The 24,918-nt window shown below is 38.4% G+C and overlaps 1 protein-coding gene, 1 long non-coding RNA gene and 1 pseudogene across 8 annotated transcripts in view; 1 reads left to right on the forward strand and 2 right to left on the reverse strand.

The window, feature by feature from the left end:
- The window catches only part of Oxr1 (oxidation resistance 1), a 423,086-nt gene that overhangs the window by 153,740 nt on the left and 244,428 nt on the right, over positions 1-24,918 (reverse strand). The gene's annotated exons all lie outside the window — the stretch shown is intronic.
- LOC132655831 (uncharacterized) overlaps positions 1-24,918 on the forward strand; it is a 63,015-nt gene that overhangs the window by 20,753 nt on the left and 17,344 nt on the right. Inside the window, exons 2-3 of one of the 2 annotated variants that reach the window (XR_009593711.1) lie at positions 2,720-2,840; positions 9,793-9,839. This is a non-coding gene — a long non-coding RNA (uncharacterized LOC132655831). Of the gene's footprint in view, positions 1-2,719; positions 2,841-9,792; positions 9,840-24,918 lie in introns of those variants that run through there. The other variant, XR_009593710.1, reaches the window with a different exon arrangement.
- Positions 4,413-5,802, reverse strand: LOC132656012 (small ribosomal subunit protein eS12-like; annotated as a pseudogene).

Here is a 24,918-nt window from a genome sequence, read left to right on the forward strand (position 1 = left end):
GGGACCTGCCAGTTGATTGATGATGAAGTTGCCAAAGAGATTGACACAAAGGCATGATTCTGTAAGCCAGATTCCACAGCTGCCTCTGGAATTAATCTTAGTTGCCAATGCCGGGAGAGTAGCTGGAAAAATACAGGAAACAAACTGAAATTAAGGAGACACATTTGTGTCAGCCGTGAGGTTTCCCTCTGGCACCCCATGTAGGACGCAGAAACTTACTCTACAAAAAACAACAAAAGGATTGGTTCAGTTCTGACACAGTAATTTAAACACCAGCACATGTACAAACACGTTAAGTACAAGTTATTTAAGTATCAAAGTAAAGTGATACACATGTATGAAAACCTATTATTAATCCCATTATTTTCTGTGCTAGCTGAAAAAATTTTAAAGAAAGAAAAAGATATAATCACTGCAAAATCTGACGATCAATTTTAAGTTTTATTAAAGGATACAGTTTACAGTTTATAAATAGAATAGTTTCCACTGAATTTTTCTACATTAAGGCATTTAAAAGTCACTCTTGCAAAATACAAAGAAAAAGTTCAAGCAAGGACACACTACAAAACAGCATACACATTCCTATCTTACACCCAAAATGAGCACATAGGAAAAAAATGGAGGTGCTTCATGGCTAAAACACTAAAGTTACTATATTGACCTGAAGTGTTATTTAATTTTTGGCTGTTTGGTTTGTGTGTGTGTTTTTTTTCCTTTGAGATAGGACCTTACTGTTGTCCAGGCCTCAAAACTAGCTAGTCACAGGAAAATGCCACCAAGCCTGGCCAGAATTATAAATTTCCTTCTAAAGTATTTTCAGTGCTATCTATATGGCAAGAATACTCTTTCTAAATATGTAATTTATGATGTACGAAAGTAAATTTTCACTTTTGAAATGTCATTGTAGATGCCCAATCACCATCACCACTACTTCCCAGAAGAATTAACTTCAAAAGCAATCAGCAGACAGTCCCAAAACACTACTGCTTAAATTACCACTTTTAATATCTCCACTAGTTACACGTTTTATATATCTGCTACTTTCCATTTTACATGTTATTTATACTAGATATTAATTTTGCAATACGGATAAAAATATTTATAAAAGAGATTTTATCTTCCCAAGAATACTTGCAAGAAGTGTATGATGCCAAGCTGGACATTTTCTTAATTATCTTGGAAAACAACATTCACTATATAATTTTATGTTTTTAATACAAACTTGGATAATGATCTAAGTTCTTTTTTTTTATTAATTACACTTTATTCATTTTGTATCCCCCCATAAGCCCCTCCCTCCTCCTCGGTCCCACCCTCCCTCCCCTTTCTGCATGCAGGCCACTCCCCAAGTCCACTGATAGGGGAGGTTCTCCTCTTCTTTCTGATCTTAGTCTATCAGTTCTCATCAAAAGTGGCTGCATTGTCTTCTACTGTGGCCTGGTAAGGCTGCTCCCCCCTCAGGGGGAGATGATCAAAGAGCAAGCCAATCAGATTATGTCAATGATCTAAGTTCTTTAAACTTCCAGAATATTGCTTACAAGTTATATAACTTAATTACTTTAGCTAGAGTAATATGTTACATAGTGTAAGCAAATTTAACTACTAAACAAACTAGAAAAAAAAGGTTACCACCCCAAGAAAAATAATAGTCACTATTCAATGTAGTTAATTACAGTGAGGCTTTTCAATGCCATTTTTGTCACTGAGTTTTTATCTACAAATATATAGTTAGCATTTTTCTTTAAAAGGTATTTTACATGGTATTAAAACTCATTGTAAAATAATATCTAAATATTTTTAATATCTTAGGATAACTGAGTCATAATTATACTATAACAATAAACATAATTTTGATAAATATTTCATATATTTGTGAATAAGCATCTCTATTTGTCCTTTGTCTTTGTTATCATTATTTGTTTTTTAAAAGTCCACTGCTCTTTTCTCATTTGCCATTTCTAGTCTTCCATGGGTTTAAAAACTATAAAATCTAATGTGTTAAGATCTTATCTAAATTCAGAGTTAGTGTGCTCTGAAATGAAAAGCTAATGTCTAAAACTACTTTGGATTTGGCACATAAGTGATGCGTCCTTCATTTAAGTAAATCAATATATTCTCTCTCTCTCCAACTCTCTTGCTTCTTTCTATGTTTCTTTTCATCTCTGTCTCTTACACACACACACACACACACACACACACACACACACACACCAGTGAGATGGCTCAGTGGGTAGGGTTAAAACGCTCATCACCAGGCCTGAGAACCTAAGTTTAATTGTTGAAACCCACATGGCAGAAGGAGAGCACTGACTCCTACAAATTATGCTCTGACCTCAACTAACTAAAATTAAAAACTGCAAAAAAAATTACATATGTATGTTACAGTCTCTTTTAGATTCTCCCAAAATATTTCTCATTCAATTAAAAGATTAAATAAAAAATGTCTGCGAAGTGTCAGTACCTGACTTGCATTTCAGTACTTACTCAGCAGAATCATTACTAACAGGGGAATTTTGCTGCAATCTGCAGAAATATACAACATCTAATATTTCTCATATTTATTTCTAAAAGTGTGAGATAAACTTCAAGCTTCGCTTTTCCCCCCAAAAGTATGTATTAAATGACTGAAGTGTGTGTGTGTGTGTGTGTGTGTGTGTCTTAATGAGATGAACATTTTGAATTGCTAGTTTGGGTAAAGCAGATCTTCCTTCCTAAACAGATGGGGACTGTCAGTCCACTGAAGACTTTAAGAGAACAAAAGAGCAGAGGAAGAGAGGACTCTTGCCTGACTACTCAAGCTGGGGTACCACCATCTGTGACATTTCCACCTCGACCAAAAGGTCTGCTTTTCTTGGTTCCCAAGCGTGAATGTAAGATTTGTGAATTAGACCTGGTATCATCTATGTTTCTCAGGCCCTTTCTTCCCTTAAAAGATTCAATTTTACAATCATCATTTGCCTCCACTGAGTACAAACACACAGAAGGAATGCAGAATGACTCTACCTCTTTTTGTATAAGCAAAAAAATCTCCTCTGCACAGCACCACCCATGAATAAGTTTATAAATTTATTAAAGCACATTGGGACCATATGCATGATTAGGTGTTTAAAAGTATTATCAGAAGGTCTAGACTCTAGAAATTATCCAACATGCCACACTATGAAAGGCTGTAAGAATGCCCTTACCTGGGCCCCACAGGGAGGAGACAACTAACTCTTCAGTAGTGATGACCTCCATTAACCAGTCATCTGACCACCAGTATGCGCAACAAGGGACCTCCAGACAGAGGACTCTCAGCTATGCCTTCACTGTGGCATGGCTATCTCAAATTACAGTTCATCTGCCAACATCTAAGTTTACATGGACCCAGTCCTATGACCCATTTCTAAGGCCTCCCTATTTTCTCTGTAGACTGAGTCAATGCTAAGATTCAGATAAAACCTGTGACACTGAAAATCCTGTAGTTTGGCTCCATGGCTGGTCCATGGAGTCTCCAGACATAAGCCAATAGATTAACTTATAATACCCCTGTATAACACATCCCCCGCCTCCACTACCATGAAGACTCTCTAGGCATCTCTCTCAGCCTTCTTACCCTGTCTCTCATATGTCCTCTTTGGACACCTTGGATGTCCCTGTGGTCTCCTTACTGTTTTTGTAGCTGTTCTGGTTTGTTTGGTTGCTTGCTTCTCTCTTTTGTCTTAAATACATGTGTAAAAATTATAATTACTCATAATTACTATGCAATATGTAATATAAGATCTAAAAGTTCTTGCCAATGGCCAGTTTGCAAGGAAAACTGGGATTTCTTAGAAAATTGCAGCCAATGAAACCAACTGAGCTTGTGAATTTACTGTTATTCACTAAACTCTGACACTGAAAAATATGTCAATATTTTGAACCATGTTTCTTACAAGTGTGCTCTTAAAACAAGAAGAATTTCAGAACTGAGCAGAAGCTGGAAACTGGTAGTTATGAGATCTTCACAAAAAATTATAAATAAGTCCAACTTTGGTGATTCCTCAGACAAACAGTGGTTCTTTACTGGAACAAGAAGGAAGGTAGTCCTTGTTACACAGCAGCAAAAAGCATATTGATTTATGCACGAGTGTTTTGTGGATGGCAGAACTGGCAAGCAATCAAACAACACTTAGCCGAAGTGATTTCAAAGCAAAACACTGAAGGTGTGCTTCAGCGTCGTATTACCGATTTTAGTGAACTCTGAGGTGGGAGAATGATTTCAAAAGGAATGTTAGGAAGAAATGATCAGAAACTCAGAGTCTTGGACACTTCTCATTGTATTTATTTGCGAAATCCACAAATACTTGTACTCCAGGCTACATTAATAATACTTGGAATATCCTTCATAAATGAAGACGAGTCACTTAGAACTTATTCAAACATCATCGGGGTTGCACACAAGCATAAGTAAACAGGCTGTTTGCTAGTGTCTCCAGGGAGGAATCAGCATGGAGAGATATAGGCGTGCAAACAGACAGCTGCTGGGAGAGCCGCCATTTGCAGGGCTTGGAGGTCAGAACTCCAAGGATTCTTCCAGTGTTTTAAGGTCTAATGGCATTTGCCCCACTAACCTGAATGTCCTTGGAACATCATCTTTCCTGTTTTGTACCTCTCTATTTTCAGAAGAAGATGTCAAAATATCCTAGCCAATCCCACCATTATATTTTGGAAGCATGGAACTTGTCTGTTTTCACAGGCTCTTACTGCAAAGACATTAATCAGATATTAGCAGACTTGGAGTTTATTGCAGATGGACCATGAAGAGAAACTACAGGATGTTTTTTAAGATATTTTCAATTATGTATGTTCAATACGTGGGGATATACTCATTTTTTTTTAGCCAAAATTTTTATTTAATTCATTTCATGCATTTGAAGTATTCCTCGATGACATCCTTGGCCTGAGATTCTGTGCCATAATCCTTAACCACTACACAACTGCAGCCAACCACTTTCCGTGGCTTCCCCTCTCGATCGATTAGCCTACCCATTCCCCTAGTTTCTTGTTGTCGTCAACCGTAATCAGGTTGATCTTGTGCTCAGCACAGAGCGCCTCCACCAGCTTGATGGACATGGCTCATCACAGTTGGATGTAAGCACACAAAGATGGGCCTGGCGCTTGTCTAAGGCTTTGGCAGCTTCACGTACGCCACGTGCTAGGCCATCATGGATGAGGGCGGTCTTCAGCACCTCTTGTAGAGCAGTATTGACGTCCATTACACCTCCAGCAGCAATGCCTTCCTCGGCCATGGCGGTGGGTTACGGGTGAGGCTGAGCACCCGAGCCTCCCCCTTCAAGCAACTCCGCAGCAGCAGGGGGAAAAAGGCGGGGAGACACTCTTGGGTGTAGTACCTACAGCAGCCAGAAGAGGACTTCATGGGGCTGGAGCTATGGGCAGTTGTGAACTGCCTGAGGTGGGTGCTGGGAATAAACTCTGGTCCTTTGCAAGAATGACAGAAAGCTCTTAATCACTGAGACAACTCTCCAGCCTTGAAACATGTTTATGTCAACCACACCTGGCTCACACAACACTTAGAAAAGAATCTGGACATTAAACTTTAGAATTTATTAGGAATGGCTTGCAACTGTTGGGATGAAACAGTCATATGTTATGAGTGGGAAGAGGAAGGATGCTGTGAACTTAACACATTCTCACAACACAACATGCTAAATGAAGCCATAGTCCCATGGCATGATACCTGGAAAAGAAGATGCTGGAGAACAATTAAATTTAGATGAAGTCGTGAGGTTGAAGTTCTTAGAATGGTGACTTGTGCCCAAAAGACAGGACACCCCAGTTCTCTCTCTCTCTCTCTCTCTCTCTCTCTCTCTCTCTCTCTCTCTCTCTCTCTGTTTTTCCTTTCCTCCTTCCTTCTCTTTCTATCTCTCATGTGAGAACACAGTGAGAAGGAAGCAGTCTACCAGCTCTCTGGCTACCTGGAAAATGTTTCTTTTGTCCATGGCAATAGTACCCCAGTTCCTTCATAATTCCACCCCTCACTAACATAGCTTATGCTCTTCAAGAATAATTAGTATGACTCTAAATAAAAATAGGATCCAACAAACCTAAGCCATTTGGTATAATTTTAAATCCAGATACATTATTGGGATAGTGGGAGATAAGTATGCTTTGTTAATTCATTTAAGCCAAACAAAATTTTTGCTTCAGAGCCAAACATTTGTATTCTGCTTTGCTGAATGTGCATGAGACAGCATTATGAGATTTGCAGTGTTAACTCTTCCCCGAAGGCTAGCTACTTAAGATTGGACATTTTAATAATGAAGAGTCTGGGATGTGAAAAAGATAGCCATTCTGGGACCATGAAGTATAAACAGAGAAAAGGGCACCATCAAAACAAGGTCAAGAAATGGAGAGAGCATAAAAATTGTTTGTTTTTCTTTGCTTTGAATAATTTCTGCAGACAGGTCCAGCCTCATTTGAACTCACCTTACCTAAACTTTCAGCCAGTTTGAATGTTGGATTTGTTTAATAAGTTTAACAGTGATGTTCTGTTATTTGCACTCAAAAACCATCTTGGAAGACAGAGAAAAGCATCCATTTGTGGTTACACTGCCCATTTTCCAAGGTTTGGTCCTGCCTCTCAAGTTGCTGCTGTCTTCAGTCATTTCCCTCATGGAAAGAGTTCTCAGCTCCATAAGTCTTTGCACAGAGAGGGTAGTGGCCACTATACAGCCAAGATCGTGGGCAAAAGCCTTAACAGAAACTTCTTGATGTTCTCCTAAAGTGTCTTGTTTTTCAGCACCCTTTTTATTTAAGTTGGAAGTTTCCATGTCTTATAAAGGCACAGAAAAAGCTCTCCTCTTTGAGCTGGCCCCCATGCTGACACTGCAAACTCAGTCACTGTTTTGAACCTATAATTAGAATCAATAAAGAAAACACAAACAGAGAAAGCCCTGGAGCTGGAGAACTTAGAGAAAAGTTCAGGAACCACAAAAATAAGCATCACCAACAGAATACAAGAGATGGAAGAGAGAATCTCAAGCACTGAAGATGTAATTGCAGAAATTGATACATCTTTCAAAGAAAATGTAAAATCGGAAAAGTTCCAAATACAAAACATCCAAGAAATCAAGAATGCCATGCAAAGACGAAATATAAGAATAATAGGAATAGATGAAAAAGAAGGTTCCAGACTCCAAGGTCCAGAAAATATTTTCAAGAAAATCATAGAAGAAAATTTTCCCAACCTAAAGAAAGAGATGTCCATAAATATACAAGAGGCCGACAGAACACCAAATAGACTAGACCCAGAAAAGAAACTCCTCATGTCACATCATAGTCAAAACACTAAATCTACTTCTCAAAAGAAACTATGAAAGCCAGAAGGGCCTGGGAAGATGTCATGCAGACTCTGAGAGTCTGCCAACCCAAACTACCATACCCAGCAAACCTTAAATAGGAATATTTGTTTTAATCTATATTTAGAGGGACATTCTACATTTGTTAATGAGGATAAGGGATCTGAAGAATAGTAGCTAACTCTTCTTCATGCCAGTGTGTATAAATGCTTCCCTTTTTCTTTCCCCTTCCTTTGGATAGTGTTACAGTGAACACTTAGCATTCTGGTTTTGATTGATAGTTGATCAAGCCATCATTACAGAAAATACCTTAGACACCACAATATTAAGGCTGAACATATTGTATGTCTCTCTGACAATTTAAAGTATTAATTAACTGTGTTTTGCATCATGTACCTCCACTGTCAAAGTGGTATTATAAACACTCAGTGAATCCTGATACTGATCCTTAACACAGACTCAAAAACAAAGTCCTTTGGCTTCAAAGCTTTCCTATCTGTGAGAAGTAATTTGTCACATGGTTTGGAATTGCTGACTTCCCCCTCTCTGACTTGTACTTAGGCTGCTGACCAGCATATTTTTTTTTGGTAGAAACATCTTTTCTTATATGTCTGTATTTGTAGACTGCTTTTTTTAATTTAATTTAATTTTATTAATTATACTTTATTCACTTTGTATCCCCCCATAAGCCCCTCCCTATTTCCCTCCCAGCCCCACCCTCCCTCCCCTTTCTTCATGAATGCCCCTCCCCAAGTCCACTGATAGGGGAGGTCCCCCTCTCCTTCCTTCTGATCCTAGTCTATCAGATCTCATCAGGAGTGGGTGCATTGTCATCTTCTGTGGCCTGGTAAGGCTGCCCCAGCTCAGGGGGAGGTGACCAAAGAGCAGGCCAATCAGATTATGTCAGAGGCTGTCCCTGTTCTCATTACTATGTAACTCACTTGGACACTGAACTGCCATGGGCTACATCTGTGCAGGGGTTCTAAGTTATCTCCATGCCTAGTACTTGGTTGGAGTATGAACCTCTGGGAAGACCCCTGTGTTCAAACTTTCTGGTTATGTTGCTCTCCTTTTGGGGTTCCTGTCCTCTCCAGATCTTACTATTTCCCACTTCTTACATAAGATTCCATGCACTCTGCCCAACAGTTGGCCATAAGTCTCAGTGTCTGCTTTGATAGTCTGCAGGGCAGAGCCTTTCAGAGGCCCTCTGTGGCAGGTTCCTAGGTTGTTTCCTGTTTTCTTCTTCTTCTGATGTCCATCCTCTTTGCCTTTTGGGATGGGAATTGAGTGTTTTAGTCAGAGTCCTCTCTCTTGATTAGTTTCTTTAGATGTACAGATTTTAGTAGGTTTATCCTATGTTATATGTCTATATGAGTGAGTATATACCATGTGTGTCCCTCTGCTTCTGGGACAGCTCACTCAGGATGATCCTTTCCTGGTCCCACTATTTACCTGCAAATTTCATGATTTCCTTATTTTTCATTGCTGAGTAATACTCCATTGTGTAGATGTACCACAATTTCTGTATCCATTCTTCAGTTGAGGGGCATCTGGGCTGTTCCCAGCTTCTGGCTATTACAAATCAAGCTGCTACAAACATGATTGAGCAAATGTCCCTATTGTGTACTTGAGCCTCTTTTGGATATATGCCTAGGAGTGGTATAGCTGGATCTTGAGGAAGCGCTATTCCTAGTTGTCTGAGAAAGCGCCAGATTGATTTCCAGAGTGGCTGTACAAGTTTACATTCCCACCAGCAGTAGAAGAGGGTTCCCCTTTCTCCACAACCTCTCCAGCATGTGTTGTCACTTGAGTTTTTCATCTTGGCCATTCTGATGGGTGTAAGGTGAAATCTCAGGGTTGTTTTGATTTGAATTTCCCTAATGGCTAATGAGGTTGAGCATTTCTTTAAATGCTTCTCTGCCATTCGATATTCCTCTACAGAGAGCTCTCTGTTTAGCTCTGTTCCCCATTTTTTAAGTGGATTACCTGGTTTGCTGCTTTTCACTTCTTTAGTTCTTTATATATACTGGATATTAGCCCTCTGTCAGAAAAAGGGTTGGTGAAGATTCTTTCCCAATTTGTAGGCAGTCGTTTTGTTTTGATGATGGTGTGCCTTGCTTTACAGAAGCCATAAGACAGTACATTTTGTCGTTATTTTAAAAAGACATCCCGATAAAGTTAATAAGAAACTGAGGCATAGTCATGGTTTAAAGCCAACACTAATTTCATCTCTCATTTCTGATCATACTAATCTCCTCCCCCCTTAAAGATGGCTTTATTTTCTCCTTTTTCTTCTTTGTCTTTTTCTTTAACTTATTTAGAAGTTTATGGTATGCTTTTAATTTCATAAACTTCTGCAGACCTCTCTTGTAATGTATGGAATATGACAGCAAAAAAAAAAAATCCTCCTAGTTTTTAACAGACATTGCCTTCTATTTCATTTGATGTGAAGGTAGGTTTTCCATTAAGAGAGAGGGGAAGCAAGGCCCATGAAGATCCCCAATGCTAATGGTTCCTGTGACTCGCATCCGGTAAGTGCAAACTCCTGTGTACCAGACTGTTAGATGCTTAGTCAATTTCAGACAGATAAAAAGGGACCTAAGGAGACAACATTTAACATTCGAGGGTCGGAAAATGGGTCAAACCAGCCTTACCAATTTTATGGACTTTTTAACAAGTTCCCTGAATTAGGGGAACAAAAGAATTTCCAGATCTTTTTTAGATAACTTTAATGTCCTCCAACTTGGGTACATTTTACTGACTCTTAAGAAAAAGAAGAAAACTACGACTGTGGTGATTTTGGAGACTTTAGCATCTAGTAACTAACGTGCCCTGGCTCTTTGCTCTGGTGCTCACCAGCTGCTGCACACTTGACCTTCTCAGGGAGCTGTTTCCAGGTTTTTCCAAATCATTCTAAGCCAGTCTGCACACTGCAGCTCATACCCACCGCTACTCCTGCAAGTGTGCATGCGTGCACGTGTGTGTATGCATGAGTGTGTGAACGTGTGGGTTTGTTTTTAATAATTAAAACTTAAGGAACTTTCAAATAAAAAGCATCACATTCCCAGACAGAGGTCTACACACCTCACTGAATGCTTATGCATTTAAAACAGGTGTGGGGACTAGGCCTGGTTCTTGGTTACGCTTGTGCGTTCCAGCTGGAATGTTTCCTTTGAATTTTTGGCTCCTTCCTTTTCCATAGTAATCTCCATTCCCTACAGATAAAAGTGTTCTCTTTGCTTAGTTTTTATCTTTTTTTTTCGCTGTAGCATACATCAAAGTGCAAGTTTCTGTATTTCTCATTTCAATGTCTTGTTTAACCATTTTGTTTTAATTCTTTTCCTTTTCCTCTCTTAGTTCTCCTTCTTCTTAAGTCTTCATGTTCACTGTTCTGAAAATGGGAAAAAAATCTATCTTGGTAATCATTAAATCACTATATTAAATTGAATTTGATGCAGTATGAGAGTAGAAAGTAATTGGCCCTGGATGTTCAGGGAGCCTTGAATTCTTTAATAGAGAAAAAAAAAAAAAAAAAAACCCAACACGTATCTAGAGATACAGACACAGTAGAGGCAGCATGAATTTACTGTCCTGAATCCCAAATGAGAAAACACAGGAAGTACAACTAGGTATTATTGGATTTATTGTTCTCATAAAAATGCAAGCATGAATCACAAGCAGGGGTCAAACTCAGACCAAACCTTGCAGACTACCTTGACAGCATGCTGACAAAACTGTAGTAGTTGGAAAAATTATGCAAGTCCATAGTCAGCTGCTACATGTGCCCATCATTTCAAAGCATTAGACCCAGAGATATAAATGATAGTGCATTTGCCTTGTAAAAACAGCTCCCACGCAGATATTTAACATTTGACTCTGTGAGAGGAAATGTGCATATCACAAGCATTTCACAAAGTTTTATAGTGTTCTGATTTCATACCAGATTAGAATTGATTTCATTTGGCAATGTCAAACTACTAAAATGTGAGATATGATTTATTAATAGTGATTTTTATTGTAGAAGATAAAAAATGGTATAGTGAGTGTACTGATATGAACGTCAATGGAATATATATATATATATATGTACTTTGTTATCTATCTATCATTTCTTCTAAATTAACCAATATAATAAAACTAAATAGCATTAATTTTGTATACTTTCAGTAAGACCACATCCCTGTGGGTTTCAAATAATCTCACTAAAAGTGTTTAAAAGAATGTTCTACATCTCCTTGGTATTCAACATTTGGTATAAAATGATCTTTTTTTTTTCTTTTATTTTTTTTTATCAGTTACATTTTATTAACTCTGTATCCCAGCCGTGTCCTGAGCCCTCATTCCCTCCCAGTCCCTCCCTCTCTCCCTCCCTCATCTCCACCGTGCCCCTTTCCAAGTCCACTGATGGGGGGGGGACCTCCTCCCCATTCATCTGATCCTGTTTTATCAGGTATCTTCAGGACTGGCTGCAAAGCCCTCCTCTGTGGCCTAACAGGACTGCTCCTCCCTTCGGGGGTGGGGAGACCAAAGAGCCAGTCATCGAGTTCCTGTTAGAAATAGTCCCTGTTCCCCTCACTTTGGGAAACCAATTGGTTACTGAGCTACCACAGGCTACATCTGAGTGGAGGTTCTAGGTTATATCCATACATGGTCCTTGGTTGAATGTCAGTCTCAGACCAGAACCTGGAAACAACCCAGATGTCCATCAACGGTGGAATGGGTACAGAAATTGTGGTATTTTTATACAATGGAATACTACTCAGCAATCAAAAAGGAGGAAATCATGAAATTTGCAGGCAAATGGTGGGATCTAGAAAAGATCATTCTGAGTGAAATATCCCAGAAGGAGAAAGACAAACATGGGATATACTCACTTATATAGACCTATAAGATATGATAAACATAATGAAATCTATACACCTAAAATGATCTTTTAAAGCTAATTGTTTGTATTTTTAATACAGTTTCCATCAAAGTACAGGGAAATGAAGTTACTCTGCTGATTAAAATGTAAATTAACATAAACATTCAGAAAACTACTTGGCAAGATGTAGTATTTTCCTAAATTGTAAGATTAATTAAATTTGACAATTCTTTTAGAAATTATCTTATGAAATAGTCATTTATATGGTCCAAGAGACTTGTAGAACAATGTAGGCTATTGCCAATTCTTTTGGTTGGCTTCCAGAAATTGAAAGTATGAGCCTATTGCTGAAGACACCACACACTTTGAAGAGCAGGAGTGAAAGAATTGAGCTGGAACACTTCTCTGAGGACTAGCTCTCATTACTGGAAGGAGCTATGCAATCTGCTAAAGAAGGAAAGCAATCAATGGTCCCACAACAAGGACAAGAACGGCAAGATACTTCTAAAAGTACCACAGTGTCACTTCTCCCCTGAGGAGTAACCACGCTAACTGTGCTTAGGGCCCCCGCTAGAGGAGGGAGCTGATGGCTTGGCAGACCCTGTAAATCCAGATCACTACTAGTGGCGGCTAATTCAAGGACCCTAGCACAACAGTTACTACTGGCACTGTCCACAGCCAGTGTCAACTCTAAACGCATTCTAAAAACTCACCCTTACACACACAGCTAAGTGTAGCTCCCCCATGTCATCAAAGAAGCTTCGTTTTGCAGCAGAGGGAGACTGCTACAGAAAGCTGCAGCTGGAGAGACCACAAAAATGCGAGAATAAGTGACTGTGGGATGGCCAGCCTCAGATGATATAACTGCACGGTAATCTCTATACCTAAATCTTGGGACCATAAATGTCACGGGACCAGGAAGACGACTGTGAGATTACAAGAAATGATAGGGAGGCTCTGCTCCTGATTCCCCAACAATATGGTTGCCTATAAAATTCCTGAGACACAACATACATGTGGATGTGAGAAGTCTCATAAGTCCTCAGCCCTACACAAAGAACTACAGGCAAGTGCTTGGTACTGAGAGAGGGAGAATACGTCTTCTCCAGGGACAAGTCCCCTGATAGAGTCAATCCTCAGGACAGCCCTAAACATGTACACATACAAGAATAGTAAGTGAATTCAGCAGGATATGTTTATAAATTTATATGTATCGATGACATGCATGAAACAATAGTAAGTAAAGAAGAAGGGGGCATGAGTATGAGAAGGAATTGGGGGATAGTTCCGAGGAGAAGAGGAAAGGAAAATACGTAAATGTAGTATTCACAAGAAATAAAAATATTTTCAACAAATAAAAATAGTTATAGAGAAAAAAGATGAAGGGAATAAATTGATCTACAAGCTGTAGATAAAAAACCTATTACTGGCAAGAGTGAATGAACAAAATATAACGCCAGTCCAACAAAAGCGGGTCAAGAAGTTTTGACTCTATTTGTACTAGAGAATACTACATAAGCATTGAATGTGATGATGTAGGATTATACTTTCTGACACAAGCACACAGTGTAATATATATTAGTATATTAATATATCATATATTAGGGTTAAAATAATAGACTTTGAGAACAGCATGTTGTCAATGGAAGCTAGTGAACCTAAACCCTGAAGCAAACAGGATATCTTCCGGAGTTTGAGGAGTTTGTTTTATGACACTGGCCTTGTACCCAGATATATGTTTTGTAAATATGCTACATGTATTTTTCTGAAGTTAGAAAATATGATACGTTACATAAAGCAATACTGGAAAACATGTTTATCCTGAATTTCATGTACTGGCTTACTTTTTAATGATTTATGTAATTCACCAAGTCATGTAAAATTTAAAGTTTAAAAATTTAGAGAGAGCATGGTCTACAAAGCAAGTCCAGGAGAGCCAGAGCCAAGGCTACATAAAGTAGCCCTGTCTCAAAGAAAAAAAAAAAAAAAAAAGCAAGATTTGAGATCCCACAGAAAACAAGCCATTTTTTAAAGACTCAGATATTTTTTTTTTTAATGAAAGTGTGGCTGATGCTAGAACGCAATGACAAAAAAGTAAAGAAATATCAAGAAGGATAATTTAATTGTTGTCAACAAATGTCATCATTTTCCCTAGCAAGGCAAGGCAAAATGAGTAAAAAGACAACAAAAGGGTTATTAGACCTTATCAGCTGTGGTGCTCACCTCTACCTTGTTATCGCTCTAGCATACTCTCAACAATTGCACTCTTTCCTGTAGACAGCAGAGGCGAGACGATGGCCATAGAAAAGGCACATCTGAGATTCCTAAAATGGCTCAATATAAGAAAAGAATATGATTCACTAAAGACATGACCAGTGAAGGTACTTTTGAAAGTTCTTGATTGGTCCTGTGACCTCAGGAGGAAGGCAGTCTCTACTTTTCACACATGAAGAAGCCCAGAAAAGGGAATATTGTTCATGCTCACATGGCTAGGAAGTAAAGAAACAACTTATAAATTCATATCTGAGGCTGGGATCAGTCTTCATTACATGGTTGACAGAACAGAGGAAAACAAGATATAATAAAACCTACGTGTCCTAACATTTTAGATTAGAAAAGAATCCTGAAGTCCACGTGCCTCATTTTCGTTATGGCTTTTTGAGTGCAGAGGCTCTGAGAGGCTAAGAACCTTGTCCAGACTCATAATCTCATAGTACTGGGGAGAAACAATCACAATTCACATGTCGCAATGTGAATTATGAAGCCACGATCCTACGTTCTGGCAGCCAGTGTTCAGTGCCTGATAGTAAACTATTCAGTGACAGAATGTGGTCAACACATACAGTGTCATAGAAGAAATCTCATTCACGTTCTCAATGAAGACATCCTATATTGATAAGCAAGCTGGAATGGAGAGCTACAGAAAATTATTGTTTAAGAAATTATTTACTTTGCATTACCTCTATTTAGCTTCCATTACCTTTAGCAAATATTTATGAGTGTTTTCTCTTCTGATGGGAAGCATCAAAGATTTGGTTTTCAATTTACATATTTACCATTTTGACACACCAATATAAGCTTCCAAAAAGTTCATATTAATAGCATTTATATTTGGTATCACAATGAGTATTCATAAGCCACATTAAGAGAGAAAGCTCATTTAATTTTTTATAATGTATTTATTTTATATGAGTGTTTTGCCTGTGTGTATGTATATGGATCATGTGTTTACTTGTTGCTTGTGGAGTTTAGAAGAGGATGTCAAATCCTCTAGAACTGAAGTTATGGGTGGTTGTCAGCCATCATGTGAGTCCTGAGAATTGAACCCAGATCCTGTCATATCGATCGGTAAGCTCTCTTAACCACAAGCTATTTCTGCAGCTTCAAGTAACTCATTTTAAGAAAAGCTTTCAACTCATTTTTCTCTTAGAGAAGCACAAAACAAAACTCACACATGAAACCAACTCTGTCTTCTTTGGGGGTGGGATGTGAATTAAGCCAGTGTTACTGCTAAAGTCATAGAGCATCTGGAAAAAAGGTAAAATTTTTAAAGCCCAGAGAACCTACCTGAAATGTTTGGTTCACCTTCCCTGAACAGATATGAATTCAAAATCTAACATATGCACGTGCAGAGGCCCAGTCCTTGCCTGCGTCTTCTTGCACCCAGCGAGATACAGAGAATGGGGAAACACAGACACGTGAAATAAGTAAGTTCTTGAGCTAGAAGTATACTGGGTATAAATGAAAAAAATCTCAAGCAGTATGGTTTGATCAGAGTTGAGATCTATGAGTTACAGATCCTGGGGATTATCCAGCGACCTCAACACAATCTGTAGTCTATGTTATAATGCTCTGTAGATGAAACTCTGAGGGCTTACAGATACTCCCACGAATGTCCAGCGATTACCTGCCACTGTCAGATCAGAAGCCACTGCCTGACTGAAATTTTACATAGCTCCCTGTTGGGGGTTGTTCAGGTGCTTTGTATATTCAGATGCCAAATTCCAGCCCCAAGATCTGGTTGCAGTCTGTACAAATGCACCCTCACTTACACTCAACAATGTTGTGCAAGCTTGGCTCCCCAATTATCTCTGGTTGGTTAATTAAAAAAAATCTGGACAGCCTATAACTGGGAAGAAGAGAGGTAGGGAGGAGCTTCAATTCCTGGGCTTGGGTCTCAGGTAGGGATTAGGTGGGAGAAAAAAGAAGAGAAGAAGATGGAAAGAAAGGACAAGGCCTGATGGAGCAGATGAAGCCCAGATAGGACCAATTTTGGCAAGTAACTTAGGGCGTGTGGCTTCAGAAGCAGCCAGACTAGCTTAGAAATCAATATAAATCATATCTGCCCAGTTACTGGGTTTAAAGCTTGTTGAATAAATCAACAGTTCTCTGTCTCAATTATTACAGAGCTAGCTGAATTGGAAAAACTTACCAAATTAATAAATTTTCAACAATAGATCCCATCAAGGGAAAGTGAATTGGGTATATCAATTCTCCCAGGACAGAAAGGGTGGGGTTTTTATGAAGAGTACTGAAACAAAGCTCTAACCACTCTATAGATCAGAAGCCAGTGACTATCTCAAACCTAACTATTATACAAGTCAGTGCTTCTTCAAGCTTGACTTCTTCACCTAAGTAAAATGTAGGTACTTAGTGGTTTTCTAACTTTGGTACAAATAAGAATTTTGTATTTAAATACAGACTCATGGGCTTCACCCTAAGCATTCTGTCTTCCTCTTTACTGATTATAGTTTTATCCTTATCAGTGATTTTAACCATTTGACATAATGTGTAAGAAAGGCCTTAACAAAGCATTTGGGAGCTATCTACTCCTTCTTTAATACGCCATCTATTAAGCACAGTTTTCATTAAAAAGCAAATCAACTGGTGTCTTGATCTTAAATTCCCAGTCTCCATACTGTAACAATTTCTGTTTTCATAAAGGACCCAGAAATTTGTGACAGCAACCTAAATAGCTCAATAAAAAGACTGGTACAAAGTAATTTCTGCTACAGCAGATATAGCACCCTCACCCCACCACCCCACCCTGACGCCAAACATGAAAATTGCTTTGTATTGGGCAATGAGTGGAAGAAACTGGAAACATGAATATGAAAAGGAACTGAAGGGAGATTATGGTGAAAGTTTAGAAGAGGCTGATCAGAAAGACTTCATCTTTTAGAAGTTATCTGAGTGGCTATGCTTAGGACATTGACAGAATGTAGATGTTGTGAACTTTTCTTTATGTTGTATCAAATGGAAATTAGGGCAGTTGACAGGCCATCCCGTTATAAAACATCGAAGAGCTTGAATGAACAGTGTTCATGCCCAAATGTCTTATGAATGACAAACTATTGCAGTAAGAAACTAGAATATATAATAAAATACTCAAACAAAGTATTGGTGTTATGCTCTGGCTTCTCTTGACAGTTTATGTCCCAATATATATGCAATATAAATGCAAGAAGACTAAAGTTATACTAAAAATGAAGCAGACATAAAAGTCAAGAAAAATTTTAACCTAAGAACAATTGCTGCCACTTTTTCTTCAATTAAGAATCGTGGCCCAATTCTGAAGAACCATTTATGTAAGCTATAGTTAATGTTAATAATGGTTAACTGGGATTTAAAGATGTAAAGACAAACGGATGTAAGCAAGTCTTTGGTGTTGCAATACAGGAAACACCAGTGCTAACTGAAGAGTGAATGTAACAGACACCAAGAAGCTTAGGGGAATTTAGAAAGAAGGTGATTAAAATATAGATGGGACTATCAGCATCCAACCAGCTTGTATGAGAAATATTTTCAGACTTCACAACAAATAGATTTTGTATCAGGCAGCATCCAAGCTGAAGATGTCAAATGCAAATAGATTACATCTGACTGGCTCAAGTTTCCACCAAACTGACTACAATTCAATGTTTTGGATATCAGCGTAAATAAGGGAAAAACACAAATAAAACAAACAAACAAACAAACAAACAAACAAAAACTCATTCTTTTGAATGGGTGGGAACGTAGAGGAGAGCTAGTGAATAACCCTGAATAACCTATGAATAACCTATGCTGCTGACATAAAGAATTTGGAGATTGGTCCCTGTTCTTTTAGGCTGTTTGCTTTTGAGCGGGTTTATAATGCAGCGATAGCTTACTAATGCAAAAAGCTGTATGGGTCTAGTTACCAGACTGGCCTCTTTAAGAATGGACCAGAAATTACATGTTACATAACTGGGTGCATTTTGGCAGCAGGAAATGGATTCAGTGTGTTAAAAATAAAATAAATACATAAAGACATAAAGTTGGAAGGGGCATACGATATATTTGAGGTAACCCTGGGGAAGTGGTTGGGGGAGTGGGTAGGGATAAAACTGAGACACACTGTACAAACATCCGACATTTTCAAATCATAAACAAAAATAGTATTTTTAAATTATATATAAATATTCACAAAAAATTTATTGCAATTCCATGAAGTGACTGGCGTCTCCACTGTCCACATGAGGAAAATGAAGTACAGGATGGTGAGATGACTTCTTTTAAGTACAGAAATTAAAACCAACCAACCAATAAACAAACAACAGACAATCTTATCCAATTATAAAGGCAGAATTCAAAGCCAGTTAGATGTGATGGCAAGCCACTGTGGATGACTCGGGCATGTTCATGCAGGCATAGGTGGCTAAGGAGTGAGGATGGAGTTTAAGGATCATCTTCACATATGTAGTGAATGTGAAGCCAGCCCGAGTACATGAAGCCCTTGCTAAAAGCAGACTAACAACAGAACCAGAACGACAGAACAAATAAGTATTAAATACGTGCAACTGAACTAAAAATACACGTCACTAGGTTAATAACCACAGAACGGGGCAGGATTTGTTAATTCGCTGATATGTGTTCAATTTTCATTATGAGTTAACTATCTTCAAATCATTCCTTCATGTTTTATTTATTATATAACACTATATATACATATATAATTTCTTAATTATAAATTCTAATTCTGGAGCATGGTGTGACAAACTGCTCTACTGGGAAGGAATTTTCCAGGCTGTTTGGGTCACAGGATTTATTTTACTTACAACCATCATTATTAGATAGACTACTAATTGGAATAGTATATATTGTCATTATTCCCTGTTAATTTTTCTTTATTAATATATAATATGCATTAGTATATTTTCTTCTATATAAATATATATAATTTTACTATTAATATATAGTTATGCCTCTAAAATATAGTCAGAACAAAGATTCTACTTCAGAACAGATGATTTTGACAGCAATTTGAGTGGAATCTGATCACCACCTCGGCTACAGTTCTCACTTGTGACTCTAAAAACTTATTCTACCTGCATGCTAGGTTCTTCCTTGGTTACCTGTGGAAAGAGAGTGAATGCTGAGCCTCAAAACTCATTTTGATGCCAAAGCGTCTATGTGATGCATGCATCAAACAGAATCTAGGGGAATGTTTAATCTCTCCCTCTTAGCCACAGCCTTGCCACAAAGTTGTTCTCCCAAAGAAGGAAGAATTCCAGAGATGCTTTCTCTTAATTTTCAGATATGGCTCACATAAACGTGTCTAGGAGGCTCTGCTTGCTTGAGTTGGCTCTCAGTTATGCTTTTCTTTAGCAGAATTGTAAGGGAGATCCATAGTCTTAATGGACAACAGAAACCTTAATTCTGTGCTTTATGTCATTAAAATCTCATTTTAAATAAGCATTAACTCACATTGGTGCAGGGTGCTATTTCCGACGCCTCAGCTACGCTAATAAGGACATAAAGAAACTGAAGTGGCCTTGAGGAGTATCACAAAAAGGAAAGGTCTCTTCAAATTCTATTGATCTGTTCTTCAGGTAATGGGTCATGACTCCATTATTAGAAAAAGAAGGAAATTTTAATTAATTGGAACAACTCAATATAGAAAATGTCTCATTAACTACAATTAGAGAAAACACCAAGGGGAAGAGGGAATTGGAGTTTTTGTGCAATATGTGTGAAAAGAAGAGGGAGGATTGCATTCATATAAGAACACACAAATAGAAAAACCTGCAGGTGGGTATTTTCTGACTGCTTAAATACCTTCAAGGTTACAAAATTAATGAGGGAATTGAGTTGCTCAGTCTTGGTTGATGAGAACAAGTTTTGACCTGGAGCTATGGAAGGAGAGATCAGCCTAGCTGTTAGGAAACAGTGAGCTAGAAAGAACATTTAGTGGTGAAGCAAAGAGACAGAAGAGCGAGTGTGCAGCCACATCAACAGAGCCTTACATAAGCAGCTGGGCACGTTATGTAAAAGACAGGCTTGGCTCTCCATGGCCATCTTGCATAATCATGGGCTTCTCTGAAGTGTTTCAGTTCCTCTTATATTCTTTGTTTTAGGGACATCTGACTCCCTGTTATGCTCAGCACTCTATGCATGATCTCCTTTAATTATAACAACTTATAAATTAGTTCCATCCATTCTCTTGCTTTACAGCATAAGTAAAGTTAGTGGCCATGAGATTTTCAACATTTTGCACAGATCACATGGTTACCATCAGCATAGGCAGGGTCCCAACACATTCTCATCCAAGCAGTGTGTAGCCTCTCACCATCTTTTCTTTTGCCCTCTGAAGATTAGCTTTTATTTTATGTGCATTGCTGTTTCTTCTGCATGTGTGTCTGTGCACCACAGACATGCAGTACCCAGGGAGGACAGAAGAGGGCAGAAGACTCCCTGGAGTTATGGACAGTTAGCCAATAGGCAAGTGCTGGGAATTGCACCTTGGTCCTTTGGGAAAGCAGCCAGTGCTTTTAAGCCCTAGACCATCTCTTCAGACCCCTCACTACAGTATTAAATATAAAGCATTTTTCACTGCTGTCAAGAATTATTATTTTTTATCCTGAAATTATCTAAACAAATTCTAATAAAATATAACTTAAATATATTTATATTCATAAAATAGAACACAATATAAAACTAGATGTTGATTCTTTCTTGCTACTGAGCAGCCTTCCCTGTTGTACCTAGAGTCAAATGACGTGTCCCAGCTTCCTCCTCCCTTTGTTTCACAGTATTACCACCACGCTAGTTGGCTGCAGGTCCCGACCAAGGCTCATGCTCAATGCTTTCTTTGTAGAGTTCTCAGCTATTGTTGGTGTTCATACTATTCAGAAAGTCAACATGATTGCCAGAGAAACAGGAATACACAGTTTTTCTGCAGTGCTTAAAGGTTCCTAACTTTGGAGATTTTCTGCCATATCAGCTGACAGTCTTCTCATTACAATCTTTAGATGAATTGAAGCAACATCCATGGTTCTGCTTTCCTCCTTTGTCAGTCTACAGTTGGATAGAGCTGACTTTCAAAGGGATGTGGCACATTTTCCTTACAGACAAACACTTGGCTGATAATCAACAAATGGCCAAGTATATACTTCTTACTCTATGGATCTCTCAGCTTTATCAAGAGCTTCACAGGCGATTAATACTAATGGAAAAGGCACATTTCAGACCTCTAACTTTACCTTCTTCCTCAAAGACACTTTCCATAATTGTTTCTAGTATTGGAAGCAGTTGATATCCACTGAAGTCTCAATGTCATAGGAAAATATCATTTTCAATTTGGGACTAGTAACCTAGTCTTACGATGTATGACTATATTCTTTTTAGTTTTAGCCTTTGGATACACAAAAACATACAGAATATCAAAGGGAGGTGTTTATCAATGAATGGATCTTTCCAGTAAGTTAAAGAATGTATATGCATTAGGCCCAAATCTGTGATAATTAAAATGAGTCTAGAGCCAGGAGATTATCATATCATGTCAGCATCCAAGGCCTTGTTAAGTGAGCCTTGCTTGATCCATTTTTTTTTCTATTGTCCGGAATCCATCAAATTATTCTGCCCTCTCACAAGAACTGCTGGTAGCGACTGATCGATTACTTTGTTTACAGAGGCTCACAGTGCTCTGGTTTTAAACTAAAATTAAAATGGTAGGAAAAGTATCCTAAAGTTAGAGTCCATCATGAGTCTGCAGCATGCCATCTACACTACTAATCTCCAACTTCATTACTGTTCCCAGAGTCCATTCATAGTCAGTGCAGAAAAGCATTGCTTTAAAACATTAGTTAGGGTCATAACGGGTATTACACATATTAAGCAGAGGTTAGAAAGTCTTCCGTTCAAATTGAATAGAACACTGGGAAAGGTCACCTCACAAACATTTGGAAAAAAGCAATGACTACAGGACTCATTAGTGACAACCATCATGTTCATTTCACGCACAGTCTGAAGGAGCACATTCACACTGATTGTGTTGGACAGTCATTTTGTTCAACACCTGCTTGATGCAAAATACTCACTTTCTGAATGCACCTATTTGTTCATTCTTTTCGTGGCATCATACGCCCTCTAACAAAAATTCTAGAGCAATGTCTGACAAACCGCTCTGCTGGAAAGGGAGTTATTTTCCAGACTGCTTGGACATCAGGGTTTACTTACCTCACACCTATCATTGTTAGATAGACCAATAATGGGTATCAGTAAATATTGTACTTATTTCCAAAGCCACGTGGACATTAAAAATACATATTTATAAATTGTTTTTGCCTAACAGAGATATAAGTATTAATAAAAGGTAGAATGGAACATATGCAAAATTTTAAATAAAAATAGTTCATACAATCAAATTTAATTTCTGCACAGATGGCAAAAGTAAGCTTAGACAACTTTCTGACACCAATAAGTACTATTTTCTTATTCATTATCATGTTGTTTTAAAAATGACTAAAAAATTATTTTATTGGATGTGGAAAATTTGATTGTCTTTCATATGAGAAGAAAAATATTCTTAGAAATATTTCATTTTAAATGACAATATTGAGAACAAATATATTTTAATAAGGGTGGAAGTTTCAAGATTATCTTTGTAAATATCTCTCATCACATCTGTTGTTGCTATAAAAATGATGTCTCAGGGAGGCATAATTATAGCTGCTTTATTCAGTAAATGCCTGCAATAGGATTAATCTGCAGGAGACTTCCCTAGAAGGGGAACTTGCTTTGGAAAGTATAGCTCTTGAGAAAACCAAGGTGGAGGACATATGACCTTTGTATACACACAGTGCAATCAAGGGATACTGCCTAGCTCTCTTTCCCTGAAGATCAGAAGCTCAACAATGATTGAAGATCAGAGACAAGGAACAGCAGAAAGATTTGCAATTCGAGGAAGGAGCCAGCACTGCCTCTGCAGGGGGGTTGTCTAATGAGATCTTAATGATGAAGCAGGTGTAAACAGGCTGGACACCCTCTGGCTTGCAGGAACAAAGACAGCCCAGTGGATCTGCCCATAATGATATCTGCACAAAGATGCTAATATTGGGCTCCATTATTATTTGTACACTACCTCCAATCATTCTTGCATGAGAAATTAAAAAACAAACAAACAAAGAATCTCTGCGTTAACCATTCACCTTCATTACAAATCCCACATGCCTGATGTTACATGGGTGAGTTAACAAGCAAGATAATGCAAAACAAACTAACAAACACCATGTGAGTCAGGTAGACACTCATCTTCCCACAGTGGAATGAAGCCTGTCACAACTTGTACTGAAACAGGTGCTCATATGTATCAATTAAAAGTTTTTAAGATAAACTTGACATGGATCATTAAAATAAGACAGAATTCTCCTCACTAGTGTTTTACAGAAAAAGAAATACCTAGGATCACCACCCGTGCTCTGGAAACAAAAAGACAAGTAAAAGGACACAGAAGTTCAACACCTCACTAGAATTATAGGATTATTAGACTTGTAGGTCAGCTCTTCCAGGGATAGCAGGCAGGGTAGAGAGAACGTAAAGACTGTTGGAAAGGGTGGAGTGCTGTATGGCCATTTCTTTCAGGGATAAAACCTTCCATCTTGGAGAGAAGCACATTGAGACACAGGACAGTTTTTAATTACATTTTTATTTTTTATATTAATAACAGTTTATTTATTTTGTATCCTAGCTGTAGCCCCCTCCCTTATTCCCTTCTAGTCCCACCCTCCCTTCCTCATCTCCTCCCAAGCCCCTCTCCAAGTCCACTGATTGGGGAGGTCCTTCTCCCCTTCCATCTGACCTTAGCTTATCAGAACTCATCAGGACTGGCTGCATTGTCTTCCTTTGTGGCCTTGTAAGGCTGTTCCCCCTTCGGAGGGGGTCAAAGAACCAACGACTGAGTTCATGTCAGAGATAGTCCCTACTCCCCTTACTAGGATGCCTACTTAGATACTGAGCTGACATGGGCTACATTTGAGCAGGGTTTCTAGGTTATATCCATGAATGGTCCTTGGCTGGAGTATCAGTCTCAGAGAAGACTCCTGTGCCCAGATATTTTGGTTTTGTTGCTCTCCTTGTGGAACTCCTGACATTTCCATGCCCCACTATCTCCCCCTTCTTTCATAGGATTTCCTGCACTCTGCCCAAAGTTTGGTTAAGAGTCTCAGCATCTGCTTTGATACACTGCTGGGTAGAGTCTTTCAGAGGTCCTCTGTGGTAGGCTCCTATCCTGTTGCCTCTTTTCTCCCTCTTCTGATGTTCATCCTGTCTGTCTGTCTGAGTGAGGGTTGATCATCTTACCCAGGGACCTCCTTCTTTCTTAGCTTCTTTAGGTGTACAGATTTTAGTATGTTTATCCTATATTATATGTCTAATATCCACTTATAAGTGAGTATATACCATGTGTGTCTTTCT

This window comes from Meriones unguiculatus, chromosome 8, assembly GCF_030254825.1.
Source record: "Meriones unguiculatus strain TT.TT164.6M chromosome 8, Bangor_MerUng_6.1, whole genome shotgun sequence".
NCBI lineage: Eukaryota > Metazoa > Chordata > Mammalia > Rodentia > Muridae > Meriones > Meriones unguiculatus.